This window comes from Acinonyx jubatus, chromosome B4 (assembly GCF_027475565.1).
Source record: "Acinonyx jubatus isolate Ajub_Pintada_27869175 chromosome B4, VMU_Ajub_asm_v1.0, whole genome shotgun sequence".
In the NCBI taxonomy this organism is placed as follows: Eukaryota; Metazoa; Chordata; class Mammalia; order Carnivora; family Felidae; genus Acinonyx; species Acinonyx jubatus.
Window position 1 is genome coordinate 23,588,918 of NC_069387.1, and position 14,660 is coordinate 23,603,577.

The 14,660-nt window shown below is 38.1% G+C and overlaps 1 protein-coding gene across 6 annotated transcripts in view; it reads left to right on the plus strand.

The window, feature by feature from the left end:
• Nucleotides 1-3,413: 3,413 nt before the first annotated feature.
• Nucleotides 3,414-14,660, plus strand: part of MYO3A (myosin IIIA) — a 239,162-nt gene continuing 227,915 nt past the window's right edge. For 3 of the 6 annotated variants that reach the window (XM_027073673.2, XM_027073674.2, XM_053225410.1), the window contains exon 1: nt 3,417-3,630. The gene's annotated coding sequence lies outside the window, so the exon portion shown is untranslated. Of the gene's footprint in view, nt 3,631-14,660 lie in introns of all 6 variants that reach the window. The other 3 variants (XM_053225411.1, XM_027073670.2, XR_008299958.1) reach the window with 2 other exon arrangements.

Here is a 14,660-nt window from a genome sequence, read left to right on the forward strand (position 1 = left end):
ATAGCCATTACCTCACCAACTGCCCCCAGGCCCCAATAAAACCTTTGTCCTTTTGAAACTCGCTCTCTTTCCCTGGTATCTCACCGCTGCGTCGGTGCAGGTAGGGGATTGAGCTCGAGCTAGCTCGAATAAAGGCTCTTTGCTTTTGCATCGGACTCGGCTCCCTAGTGGTCTTTGGGGATCACGAATTCTGGGCATAACACCTACCACCAAAAAAAAGTAGTTTGTATTATAAAGTGCTTATCTTTATTGATTATCTTCATTAAATTTTCTTGGAAAACATACCCTATAAAGTGAAAATATTTTTTAATTTTTTTAATGTTTATTACTTTTTTTTAGAGAGAGAGAAAGAGTGCAATTAGGGCAGGGGCAGAGAGAGAGGGAGACACAGAATCTGAAGCAGGCTCCAGGCTCTGAGTTGTCAGCACAGAGTTCGACGCAGGGCTTGAACTCCTGAACTGCAAGATCATGACCTGGGCTGAAGTCAGACAGTTAACCAACTGAACCACCCAGGCGCCCTAAAGTGAAACTGTTTTTAAACTATGGTTTTGTTTCCCATTAAGAATCCAAAGCAAACATTTTTATTTTGGTGATGATTATTTCAAATGTTATCTTGCCAGTTCACGAGCTTCAGTGGAAATATCTGATACTGAACGAATTTAGATCAGGTAAAAAAAAAAATGACCACCAACAAAAATCATCATTAAGCAAGTGAGACATGTTCTTCCTTTGTATTCATTGTATTACTGAAACATAAAGAGTAAGAGGAAAAGAAAGCCTATACAGTAGGTGCTTTTTGAAGTAGCTTGAATACACTTTACTCAGTGCATGTTTCAGTTAAATTACAGTGATATTATACAGCTCCTCCCTCCCCATAATGTAATGCAAAGCAATAACATAAGTTCAAAATTCATAAGGAAAAATCAAATAGGTATCACCAATGAGATGTTAAAATGTGGAATATTTTACAAACATATAAGTCAAATCTCGGACTCTATGTGCCTGGATAGATGAAATAAAAATAATAGTTGTGATGTGTTTGAACTAGCAGTATGCATATGTGAATGTCCTCAGAGCCCAGAAACTGATAGTAAGGAGGTAACTGGCCAAAGGACCCAAAACAAAGATTAAGAAAGCACCTGGCCTTCATGGTTCCTTTGCGGCAGTCTCCATTGTTTCAAGGATCCAGTAAACTTGACAAGGAGACCACAGGTTTTGTCCTTAATGGTCTTAGGCTGACTGGATTGTACATTTTGTTTTATTCCCGTGTTAGTGCCATACTCTTAATTATTATAGTTTACTAATTTTTTTCATTATTATCAAAAGGCTCTCAAACTTCTTGGTCCTGGACCCTCTTTTACATTCTTAAAAATCATTTGAAGACACCATAGAGTTTTTGTAATGTATTATATCTACGGATAATTACCACATTAGACATTAAGCTGAGGGGCACCTGGGTGGCTCAGTTGGCTAAGCGTTCGACTCTTGATCTCAGTTCAGGTCTTGATCTCAGGGGGGTTAATTCATGCCCAGAGTTGGGCACCATGCTGGGAGTGAATCCTATTTAAAAAAAAAAAAAAAGAAAAGAAAAGAAATTAAGCTGAAAAATTTTAAATGTATTTATTTAAAAATTTAAAAACACTAGTAAATTAATTATTTGTTAACATAACGTTTTTAAATGAAAAATAACTATAGTTTCCAAAACAAAAGAAATTTAGTGGCAGAAATGGCATTCTTTTACATTCTTGCAAACTTGTTTAATGTCTGGCATGATAGAAGATATCTGCTTTTGCAATAAATCTCTTGTGATAATACGTTGGATGTAGCCACTGGAATATACTACATTTCAGTGTATACTAGTGAAAGAGTGGATACCAAAAAAGGAGTGAAAATAGTCTTAATATCATCAGGAAAGCAATTTTGATTTTTTGAACCCCTTGAACCTCATCTGCCCCAAGACCACAGTCTGAGAACCACTAGTCTTAGCTTTTCTAGTTTATGTAGGTTCTCAGATGAATTCAAGATATTGTTGTCTCTTATTTAGGTAGGCAGTAATTATGCATTTAAAATCTTTTCTTCTCACTTAAGGATATCCTATGTCTCCCCAGTTAATAAAATGTTTTATAAATAATTTCTCAGTAGTCCTGCAATTTTCTTTTTCAGATTTCCTACATTTTTTTTTTTATCATTCCTGGTTATTTTATGTTCTTTGTTGCTATTGTGCATGGGATCCATTTTCCCATTGTAGTTTAATTGTAGGTTATTGTTCGCCTATTTTATTTTGTATGTGGCCAGTGGGTTGCTTACTGTTATGTTAAATAATATATTTGGTATGCTGTTTTTTAAAGAAGTAACTTGAAATTTTGAGTCTGTTTACAAGTTGGTATTGATATAATATTCTCAATATTCCGATATCTTCGTGTATCAGATGGAACCCCACCGTTCAATTTCTAGATTTCAAAGATATCTTCTGAAGAAGGATCTTGAATATGCTGATTGCCTTTTTGGCATCTATTCAAGTGATCATGTTTTTTAAGACACATGCATTGATTAGGACTAGATGACTTCTGTTCTCTTCTAGAATTCTTCTCATTTAGATATCATCATGAAAATCAGGCCCATTTAGATTATTAACAAAATCAGAGGACATTTTGACTGTGCACCTGTTGAAGGGGAGGAAGGCAGAACTATGCGCAAAATGTCCCTTGAGGCTGTTCATGTGAATCTGGTCAGGATGGACCCACTCAGTGACCCCAGTCAGGACTTCTAGGACCAAGAGGGCAGGACCTGAAGCAGAGGTTCCAGATCTCTTGCAGCCTGAGCCCCCAGTTCCTCAAACCGCCAAAGTGAATTGGTATCCGGGGGCAACTTCATTAGTCACTTTCCCTCTTGGTCTAAAACTGATGCTTATTTTCAGCCCGGGCCCTGCGGGTGGCATGAGCCCCACGTAGGCGGGGGGGAAGTTCTAGGGGCTGGGAGGTGCGGGGGGGGGGGGGGAGGGAGGAACACCAAGCCTTAAAATGAAGTGAGTTTGCTCCAGGACACTGGGACTGTCTGAGCGGTTCCAGGGATCCGGGGCAACCCAAGGTGGGCGCTCTGCCCACTTCCTCCACGCCCCGGCACCAGGCGAGGGAGGAGCGCGCCGAGTCCCGGGAAGCCCCCCCGCAGCTCCCTTCGGCCGCACACGGCCCTGCGAGGAGCCGCTGCGCAGGTGGCGGGCGCACGGTGAAGACGAAGCACGTTCCCACGCCCGGGGGAGGGGAGGAAGGAGGCGCCCGCTTCCGGCCCAGGTAGCGGTTGGGGCAGCGCGGGTGCTGCTTGGAGCCCTGGGAGGGGGCGGGGCCCCCGCGGCGCTGGGGGCGGTGCTGGGGGCGGCGCCGCTTCCCGGCCACCAGTGGCGTGTGGGGCGCTCCCGGGGCGCGGAGAGTGCGAGGTCACCGCGCCCGCGCCCGCCCCGAGCCGGCCGGGAGTATTTGAGCTGGACCGCGGAGGGGGCGTGTGGAGAACGTGCGGGGAGAACCCGAGGGGAGGTCGCGCCTCGTCCCCGCGGCCCCGGGGAGAGCTTGTGGCGGCGCTGCGTTGGGTCGGCCGCAGGGAGCTGTTGCTCGGGGATGACTTCTCTAGAAGCAGGTCTGTGGGGCTGGGGTCCCTGCAACTCTACACGCATCTGGAAAAGTTTTCTAAGGAGAGGGAAAGTGCAGACCAGAGCCTTGTGATCGCTGTTGAGAAATAGGGGAATCCTTCCAGAAATGATGTCATTTCAACTTGCTAACAACTCTCTTCTGTTCTCCAGTAGTTTCTATCTGCACCTTGCTAAAATTTCCCTAAGACGATTTAAGACAAAAAAAAAAAAAAAAAATTAAATGATAATTTATTAGTACTAGGATGGTAATTGGATGTAAGCCTTGAAATAGCCTTTGTAATGGTGCTAAAATTTAAAAAGATTTTTGAAAATCCAAAGAATCCTCATGGGTTTCCTTTTTTCTGCTGTTTTCTTGGTGATTGTAGGTGCTCTTAAAGCCTCTTAAATTTCTTTTAGAATTCACATCGACCCAGTGACTTTAGATTTGGTTTAGGTCAATACAAGAAAGGAGGTGCCTTATTGCTCCGTGTTAGTTGTAAAAATGCGAAAACTGAGGGAAAAATTATAGTCCTGTCATTCCACCCAAATGTTTGTAAGTTCAACGTCTAATTACTTTCCCCAGATCCTGGATGCTTATCCCTGTAACACCATGACTCTGTTGTGTGTCACAGGCCCAGGATCACAGCTGTAGCCTGGCCACTTTGTGTCTCCTACCTGAGCTTTATTATTCGTTACTTTCAGGCTTTTCTAAAGGTAGGTGGTCAAGTCGACAAGTTCTCTGGATTTGCTGGAGCCTGAGTTCCAAGTTTTGACAAATAAATCAGGGTCCATGTTATTCATGCCATATTGATTTTTATTACATTATAAAAGATCATTGTTTTCAAGTGGAAAAATTTAGAGATGTGTAAGATTTCAATGGTAACTTCTTTTTTATGAATTTATTGGTATGACGTCTAGCATGTGAAAAATTACTCTCATTTGCCTTAGTCCTTTTTGATTATTATTGGTGAGGAGAAAAAAAGTGCAAAGTGAAAGATTCAGCTTGGTGGTCTTTAATACCAGCTTGGCATATCTATTTGCAGAGAGTTTGGTCACATGACAAAAGGGGATAGCATTGGCTTGGACATCGTTTTTCAACTGTATCTTTACAGCCTACGTTTTTTGGTGCATATATTTGAAAAATAACTTTTATCTGTCAAATCCAAAGTATTTGAAGGTCCATGAGTTGCTACTAATAGTTTGGTGAATGAATAAATATTTGTAAATACAAATCTACTTTATATGAATGGGGATTATATAAAGTTTTGATGTAAAAAGTATCATTTTAATAACTTCTGCAATGTCCATGCTCTAAACTATTCAGTTCCAACTTTTCCTCTTCCCCTCCCTTCCTTCCTTCCTTCCTTCCTTCCTTCCTTCCTTCCTTCCTTCCTTCCTTCCTTCCTTCTTCCTTCTCCTTTCTTCCTTCTTCTTCTTCCTTCTTTCTTCTTTCTTCTTCATTTTTATAGACAAAGATCCCTTCATTAGTCTCTTCCCTAGATCTATAATTTGAAAGATTGTATCTAACAAAGCAAACTCCCTTTCCTTGGTAATGGGAAACAAACTCAGTCATCCATTACAGGGCAAATAGAAGGTTTCCATTAGACTTTCAAAATAATTCACAGAAGACCCCTTACCACACTGGGGACACATAGGGAATCAAGAACCTCAAATTGGGGAAATTAGTCTTCTGAATTGAGGTCATCTGTCCTTGAACACCAAATTTCTGCCATGGCCTTTGACTTGGTCTTTTTCTTGACTCTACCATTTACCAGCATTATGACTTTAAAAACTCTAACCCTGAGTCCTCTTTTCTGAAAATGTGGATTACAGCAATGCCTTTCTGAAATGCTTTTTGTGAGTGTTAAATGACATAATGCATATAAAACTGTAACTACAGTGAGCACCTGGCATATAGCAAAAAGTCAGAAAAATGCTAGCCACTGTTATTGTCCATTTTTCCTGAGGTCTGAGAATGATTACACCATGTGGTTAGACTTATGTCTATTGGCCATCTCTTTGTGACAAAAACCACAAAAACTCATGTGGAAGTCATAAGGAGATAACATAAAAGCTGAATTTGGTCTTTGGATATGTTTATTTGGGTCAGCTCATCAATTTAAAATGAATACTTTGAAACTATTTACCAATATTTTAAAATTAGTAAATTTTACATACATTCCCAGAGTCCTAGCTTTTCCTGAAAAACAATAGGGCCCGGCAAGGTGGAGTTTGCACCTGTAAGCAGCTCAAAGCAGATGTGGTTGCCCACTCTGAATGGGGCATGTGCACTCTCTACTTTGCCACAAGGCCTCCACTCCCTGCTTTTACTTCGTCCACTTCACTCATGTATTTCACCTCCTTTGTCCCTGCAGACATTTCAGGTTGTGATTTCTGACTCAGAAAATATCCCTTACTAATTCGAATGGGTAAATTGTGTAGCCCAAACTCTAACCCAACTTTCATCCTTAAGGAGGAGAGTAATCCTGTATTGCAATTTATGAAGCATTTCTTCATAAAACTCACTTGGCACTTAAGCAACTCTGAGAATTAGTTCAGACATGCATTATCATTCCATTTTATAGCTGTGGACATTGAAGCTCATGGATTTGTACTAAAGCTTAGAATAGTGTTCTTAAAGTGACTTGAAGTTGTTTCGGGTTCTCACTAATAGTGACTTAAAGTTGTTTCGGGTTCTCACTAATGCCATTTTTTTTTCAGAGAGAGAGAGCAAGTAGGGGAGAGGGTCAGAGGGAGAGAGAGAGAGAAAGAATCTTAAGTAGGCTCCATGCTGATGTGGGGCTCGATCCCCCGACCCTGGGATCATGACTTGAGCCGAAATCAAGAGCCTGATGCTCAACCGACTGAGCCACGCAGGCACCCCAGTAATGCCACTTCTAAAATATGGAGAAATTTTCTAGGAAATGAAAGCCTTTCCTTTGGTTCTAGCATTTATTCTAAGCAAGTACTTTTATCCCCATAATTACCAACTAAGAAAATGAGTAGTGGAAAGAATACATGTATGGAAGTACATAAGTAGACCTTGTTTTCTCTCTCTACAAAACATCTTTAAGCAAATGAAGGGAACAAAACATTGATTATGGCTCATTCAAAACAAACCATACATATAACTAGACAAGGTCTGTTTTAAACCATACTTCGTTTCCTATGTTTTTGGAAAGCTGAAAGGGGTATGTGTCCAGTTCTTCTGTTCTGCAGTAAGCTAGACCAGAGATTTCTGTGAGTGTGTTTCAAAGTTTTGTGAGAAAGGAGATACCTAAAACCTGTTTGGTGATTCATCCTGGTGTCTATGTGAGGTCGTTTTATATGACAAACTCACTTTTCTGTGGGCTTCTTTTAACCAGGAAGGCTTTATTACTTTCAGAATCATGCTAGGAGAATAATCTACAGAATAAATTCAAAGCAGGGGTAGTTCATTTGTGGGTAGAGTAACTGCATGTGATCCTGATCGTCTGTGTATGAGAGAAGGTCAAACCAGCCATGTGGAAGGTTTGAGGAAGCAGCTAGGCAAAGACAACAGGAGATCCTGCAGCAGAAAAGAGTTTACAGTGTTCTCAGACCTGTCAGAAGCCAGTGGAGGGTGAAGACACAGGAAGAGGCGAAGAAGAACTTAGGGTGAGTTTAGGGGCGTCAGAAACAGCCAGATCATCCAGGGTCTAGAGAACATAGTTAGAATGTGGATTTTGAAGGATTTTTAGCAGAAAGATAATGTGGTCTGGTTTCTGTGTTGAAATCATTCTGGCTGTTGTGTGAAGATAAACGACCTACATAGTTGACCTGTTGACCGTCCAGTATGCCTCTTCCTTCATAGGCAGGAGCACCTTTTGAATCTAACTTAAACTTTATATGATGGGAGTTGAAGCAGCGGAAGCACAGCTTAGCAGAAGTGGGTGCACAAAGGGAAGGATCCTCCAAAAATGCTCTGCCAAAATATATGATGAATATTTTTTAAAGTAAGAATCAAGGTATTAACATATTGCTTTGTTCTGAGTAAAGCCATCTGCTATTCTCTTTATATATGGTATTTTGAAGTTCTAGTGTTTAATATTTATCCTAAAAGCCTAAAGTTATTATTTCTGACCATCTCTTTAACCATGTAAGGAATTTAGTAACATTTAAATCCTATTACTACACTTTTAATTGTTCATTATTGTCTATTACTGTGTCTTACAGTCAGTGCTGGTTTAGATTTACACACATGCGTGACAATTTCTTTGTTGTTTTTGGCAATTTAGACTTTTCTTGTGGATCATTATCATTCTTGAAAGGTATCCTATAAACATGCTTTTTCTCAGGGGTCATCGTTGTTAAACCCCAATGTTTTTCGTGGAAAATATCTTTTTATTGCCTTTGGTATTGAAAGATACTTTTATGGGTACTTTTGTTTCTTTTAGATTAATAGTTATTTTCTTTCATTTGAATATATATATATTTTTTGAATATATCACACTACTGTTTTCTATTGAAATATCAGCAGTCATTCCGATTGTTTGCTTCTACATGTAATGCATCTTTTCTATTTGATTGGTTTTAAGAGTTTCTCTTTGTCTTTGGTGTTCCATGGTTTTATTTTGATATGTATCTAACCGTGAATTTCTTATCTATTCTACTGGAGCTTCCTAAATTTGAGTGTTCACACCTTTCACCTCTTTAGGAAAACTCTCAGCCATTACCTGTTGCCTTTTATCCATTGTTTCTATTCTTTCTTTTTCAAATGGATTGGATGTGTGTTAGAATCAGGAAAATGGTTAATACTGGGTAGTTCAACAGAGAATTTAAGATGATACTATGGTCTGAATGTTTGTATCCTCCCAGAATTCCTGTGTGGGGATCCTGACCACAATGGTGAGGGTGTTGGGAAGGTGGGGACTTTGGAAGTGATTAGGTCATGAAGGAAGAGCCTCACAAATGGGAGTAGTGTCCTTGTAAAGGAGACCCCAGAGAGCTGGCTCATCTGTCCCACCATGTGAGGTTACTGCAAATCGACAGTTGTCTAGACAGTGGGCCCTTATCAGACATAGGATCTACCAGCACCATGATCTTGGACTTCCCAGCCTCTAGAACTGGGAGAAATAAATGTTTGTTGTTTATAAGCCACCAATTTATGGTATTTTTGTTATAGCAGCCTGAACAGACTGACATATGAAGAACTAGTTACAAATGTTTTAGGGTATCTGAATTCCAACCAGGGGATAGTGAGGCAGTCTGTGTTTAGCAATAGCAAAAAAACTTATCGCTGCTTGGGCTGTAGGGTTGCAATAAGGAGACAGTCTTACCAGAACCCAGAAGGTGAGGCCATCTTAGAACTATGGCAGTTCTGTCCTACAGAAACAGGGACCATGGAGAGACGTAGCCACTGATGGAGACACCATAAAATCCAAAGAAAGCAAAGAAGAAATATCCTGTTATCTCTTTTCCACCTATGATCCAGTCTCTTGCCTGAGACTCTCATGGATGGAATCTAGCAGAGAAAGAAGCCAGTAGGACAAGGAGTGTGGAAAATACAGTTTTGAGATATCAGCTCTCCAGACTCAGGGCATGGAAGGTTATGCATGGATCTGAGAGCAAGTGGACCGTTCCATTCTCCTTTCCATAGCTTTCAATTGGCTTTTGTGGGTTTTTTTTTTTTTTTCACTTCATTTCCCTGTACTGCATCTTGAGTAATATTTTATTGTGGCAAAATGTGCTTTACATACAACTTACACTTTTAATCATTTTAAAATGTGCAGTTGAGTGACATTAAGTACATTTATGTTATTTATTGTACTATTATCACCACCATCTATCTCCGGCACTTTTTTATCTTACTAAACTAAAACACTACCCATTAAACAATAATTTCCATGCATTCCCTTTCCCCCGAACCCCTAGCAACCACAATTCTACTTTCTGTCTTTGAATATAACTATTCTAGGTACTATATATATAAATGGAATCATGTAATATTTGCCCTTTTGTGGCTGCCTTTTTTCACTAAGCATGATGTCTTCTAGGCTAATCCATGTTATAGCATGTGTCAAAATTTCCTTGCCTTCTAAGGCTGAATAATATTCTATTGTATGTATATGCAGCATTTTATTAATGTATGTCATCCATTGACGGACATGTTGGTTGCTCTCACCTTTTAGGTATTGTAACACTGCTCTGAATATGGGTATACATGAATCTTTTAGAGAACCTGCTTTCAGTTCCTTTGAATATATACCCAGAAGTAGAATTGTTGGTAATTCTGTGTTTTGCGGGGGAACCACTATGCATTTTCCACAGCAGCCACACTATTTTACATTCCCACCAGCAATGCACAAGAGTTCCAATTGCTCCCAACCTCAACAACACTTGTTTTCTGTGTTTCTCATAATAGCCATCCTAATGGGTGTGAAGTACTATCTCATTATGGTTTTTATTTGCATTTTCCTGATGATTAGTGGTGATGAGCACCACTTCATTTGCTCATTGCCTTTTGTATATCTTTTTTGGACAAATGTCTATTCCAGTCCTTTGCCCATATTTTAAATTGGATTATGTTGTTGTTGTGTTATAGGAGTTCTTTGTATACTCTGGTTAACCTTTTATAAAATACATGACTTACAAATATTTTCTCCTAGTCTGCAGGTTGTCTTTCCACTCTGTTGATAGCGTCCTTTGATATACAAGAGTTTTTAATTTTTATGAAATCCAAATTATCTGTTTCTTCTGTTGCCCGTGTTTTGGTGTCATATCCCAGAAATCATTGCCAAATCCATTGTCAAGAAGCTTTCCTCCTGTATTTTCTTCTAAGTTCTAGAGTGTTAGCTCTTATGTTTAGATCTTTGATACATTTTGTGTTAATTTTTGTGTATGATTTAACATGAGGATTTAGCTTCATTTTTTGGCATATCGTCATCCAGTTTTCTCAACACTATTTGTTGAAAAGACTTTTCTTTCCCTATTGAATGGGCTTGGCAGTCTTGTTGAAAATCATTTGACCACATGTGTTTTATTTCTGGGCTAATTTATTCTGTTGGTCTGTCTTTATGCCAATATCACACTGTTTTGATTACTGTAGCTTTGAAATAAATTTTGAAATCAGAAAGTGTAAAACCTCCAACTTTATCCTTCTTTTTAGGGTTATTTGGATTATTTGAAGTTCTTTTAGATTTCATATGTATTTTAGGATGGATCTTTTTCTTTTGGGGATTTGATAGGTAATGCAGCTGTAGATTGTTTTGGGTAGTACTGACATCTTAATATCTTAATATGAAGTCTTGAACTTGATATTAACAAGTCTTGAACTTGATATTAACATCCTATATGAACACAGGATGTCTTTACATTTCTTTTTGTCTGGTGTAATTTCTTTCAGCAATGTTTTATAGTTTTCACTGTATAGGTCTCTTGCCTTCCTGGTTAAACTTATTCTTAAGTATTTTATTCTTTTTAATGCTATTGTAAATAGAATTGTTCTCTTAACTTCCTTCTCAGATTCATTGTTACTGTATAGAAATGAAACTGATTTTTGATGTTGATTGTGCATCCCACAACTTTTCTGAATCCATTGATTAGTTCTAACAGTCTGTTTTGTGGCTTCTTTAGGGTTTTCTATGTATAAGATCAAGTCATCTGTGAATAGAGATATAGAGATAGTTTTATTCTTCCCCTCCAATTTGAATGTCTTTCTTTCTTTTTTTTTTTTTTTTTTTTTTTACTGCTTGCTCTGGCTACAACTTTCAGTACTATGTTGAATAGAAATGGCAAAAGTAGGCATCCTTGCCTCTTCCTGTCCTTAGAGGAAAGGCTTTTAGTCTTTCGTCAATAAGTGTGATGTTAGCTGTGGGTTTTTCATCTATGTCCTTTCTTATGTCCAGGTAGTTTCCTTCTATTCTTAGTTGGAGGATTTTTGTTTTTGTTTTTAAGTCTTGAACAGGTATTGAATTTCTTAAAGCATTTCTGCATCAATTTAAATGATCATTTTTTTACTCATCATTTTGTTAATGCCATGTATTACATTGATTGATTTTTATATATTGAACCTTTCTTGCATTCTAGGAATAAATCCCACTTGGTCATTGTATATGACCCTTTCCATATGCTATTGAGACCCTTTGAATATGTTGTTGAATTCAGGGTGGTGGTATTTTATTTGAAGATTTTTGTATCAATCTTTATTGGGATATTGGTCTGCAGTTTTTTTATAGTGTCTTTGTCTGGCTTTGTGTCAGGGTAATGCTAACCTCATAGAATGAATTAGGCACTATTCACACTTCTTAAATGTTTTGGAAGAGTTTAAGAATCTTAGTACTTATTTGTTAAGAGTTTAAGGAGTTAATTTTTGTTTAAGGTGTTAATTTTTCTTTAATGTTTGGTAGAATTCACCAGTGAAGCTATCTGGTCTTGGGCTTCTTTTGTTGGTGTTGAGAGGTTTTTGGTTACTGACTCAATTTCCTTACTAGTTATGGACCTATTCGGATTTTTAATTTTTTCATGGTTCAGTCTTGGTAGGTTGTGTGTTTCTAGGAATTTGTCCATTTTATCTAGTGTATTCATTGTGTGGGCATATAATTGTTCCTAGTTTAATTCTTTCTATTTTAATGAAATCAGTAGTAATCCTTCCTCTTTCATTTCTAGTTTTGGTTATTTGTGTGTTCTCCATCTTTTTTTCTAAGTCAGTCTGAATAAAGGTTTGTCAATTTTGTTTATCTCTTTGAAGAACAAACTCTTGCTTTTATTGATTTTCTCTATTGTTTTCTGTTTTCTATTTTGTTTATTGCTACTCCAGTATTTATAATTTTCTTTTATTACTTTTGGCTTTAGTTTGTTCCTCTTTCTCTAATTCTAGTTTTAGGGTATAAAACTAGGATTTGAGATTTTTCTTCTTTTTTAACATAAGCTTTATAGCTATAAATTTACCTCTTACCTATGCTTTCACTTCATCCCTTAAGTTTTGCTATGTTGTATTTTTATTTGCTTCAAGATATTTTCTAATTTTTCTTGTGATGTTTTTAGAGTGAAATATTATTTTTTATTTTTATTTTTTGGTTTATTTTTTTAACATAATTTATTGTCCAATTGGCTAACATACAGTGTGTACCATGTGCTCTGGGTTTTGGGGGTAGATTCCCGTGATTCGTCGCTTACATACAACACCCAGTGCTCATCCCAACAAGTGCCCTCCTCAATGCCCATCACCCATTTTCCCCTCTCCCCCACCCCGCCATCAACCCTCAGTTTTCTGTATTTAAGAGTCTCTTATGGTTTGCCTCCCTCCCTCTCTGTTTGTAACTATTTTTTTCCCCTTCCCTTCCCCCATGGTCTTCTGTTAAGTTTCTCAAGTTCCACATATGAGTGAAAACATATGATATCTGTCTTTGTTTGACCGACTTATTTCACTTAGCATAATACCCTCCAGTTCCATCCACATTACTGCAAATGGCAGGATTTCGTTCTTTCTCGTTGCCATATCTTGTGACTTTTTTGTCAGACTCATTTGTTGTTTGATAGTATGTTGTTTAATTTCCACATGTATGTGTATTTTCCAATTTTTCTTTTGCTGTTGATTTCTAGTTTCATTACGTTCTTTTTAAAAAATTTTTTAATGTTTAATTATTTTTGAGAGAGAGACAGAGTACAAAGGGGCAGGAGGGGCAGAGAGACAGAAGGAGACACAGAATCTGAAGCAGGGTCCAGGCTTCGAGCTGTCAGCACAGAGCCCAACGCAGGGCTTGAACTCATGAACTGTGAGATCATGACCTGAGCTGAAGTCAGATGCTTAACCAACTGAGCCACCCAGGTACCCCTCATTATGTTCTTATTGAAAAAGATATTTTGTATGTTTTTACTCTTTTGAATTTTATTAAGACTCATTTTGTGGCCTAACATATGGTTTATCTTGAAGAATGTTGCATATACACTTCAGAAAAAGTGTATTCTGCTGTTGTTAGATGGAGCATTCTGTATGTATCTATTGTTTTATCCATTACTGAAGGTGGGGTATTAAAGTTTCCTGGTATTATTGTAGAGCTGTTGATTTCTCCCTTCAATTATGTCAGTGGTTGCTTCATATATTTTGGAGCGCTGATGTTTTGTGCATATATATTTATAATTGTTATATCTTCTTGGTGAGTTGATCCTTTTGTCATTATAGTATCCTTCATTTCAACCTGAAGGACTCCTTTTAGCAGATTTTGTAGGACAGATCTAGTGGTAATGAACTCCCTCAGCTTTTGTTTATTTGGGGAAGTGTAAATTTCTCCTTCATTTTTTGAAGGGCAATTTTGCTGTATATAAAATTCTCAGTTGACAGGTTTTTCTTTCAACACGTTAACTATATCATCCTACTGCCTCTGACTTACAAGGTTTCTGGTGGGAAATCTTATTGAGGATCCTTTTTAAATGATGAGTTGCTTTTCTCTTATTGTTTTCATGATTCCTTGTCTTTGTCTTTTGAGTCCTTCATTATAATGTCTCAGTGTGGGTTTCTTTGGATTTATCCTTGCAATTTGTTGGGCCTATTGGATTTGTAGACCCTTCTACGTGGATTTGTGCGTCTCTCCTTTCCTTAAATTTATGATGTTTTCAGCCATTATTTCTTCAAATAATCTTGTGCCTCATTCTCTTTCTTCTTCTTCTAGAACTCATAATACTTTTATTGGTCCTCTTGATGGTATCTCATAAGTCCCTTGGGCTCTGTTCATTTTTCTTTTTTTTCTTTGTTGTTGTTGTTATTATTATTTTTAATATTTTAGAGAGGAGGTTCAGAGGAAGAGAGAGAGAGTGAGAATTTTAACCAGGTTCCACACTTGGCACAGAGCTCAACGTGGGGCTCAAACTTATGACTGTCAGATCATGACCTGAGCCAAAGTCAAGAGTTGGATACTCAACAGAGTCATCCAGGCACCCCTGTTCATTTTTCTTCATTCTTTTTTCTTTTTGTTTTTCAGACTTGATAATTTCAAATGACTTGTTTTTATTTCATTGGCTGATTTTCTGCTGCCTGTTCAAGTCTGCTATTAAACCCCTCTAGGGAATTTTTCAATTCAGT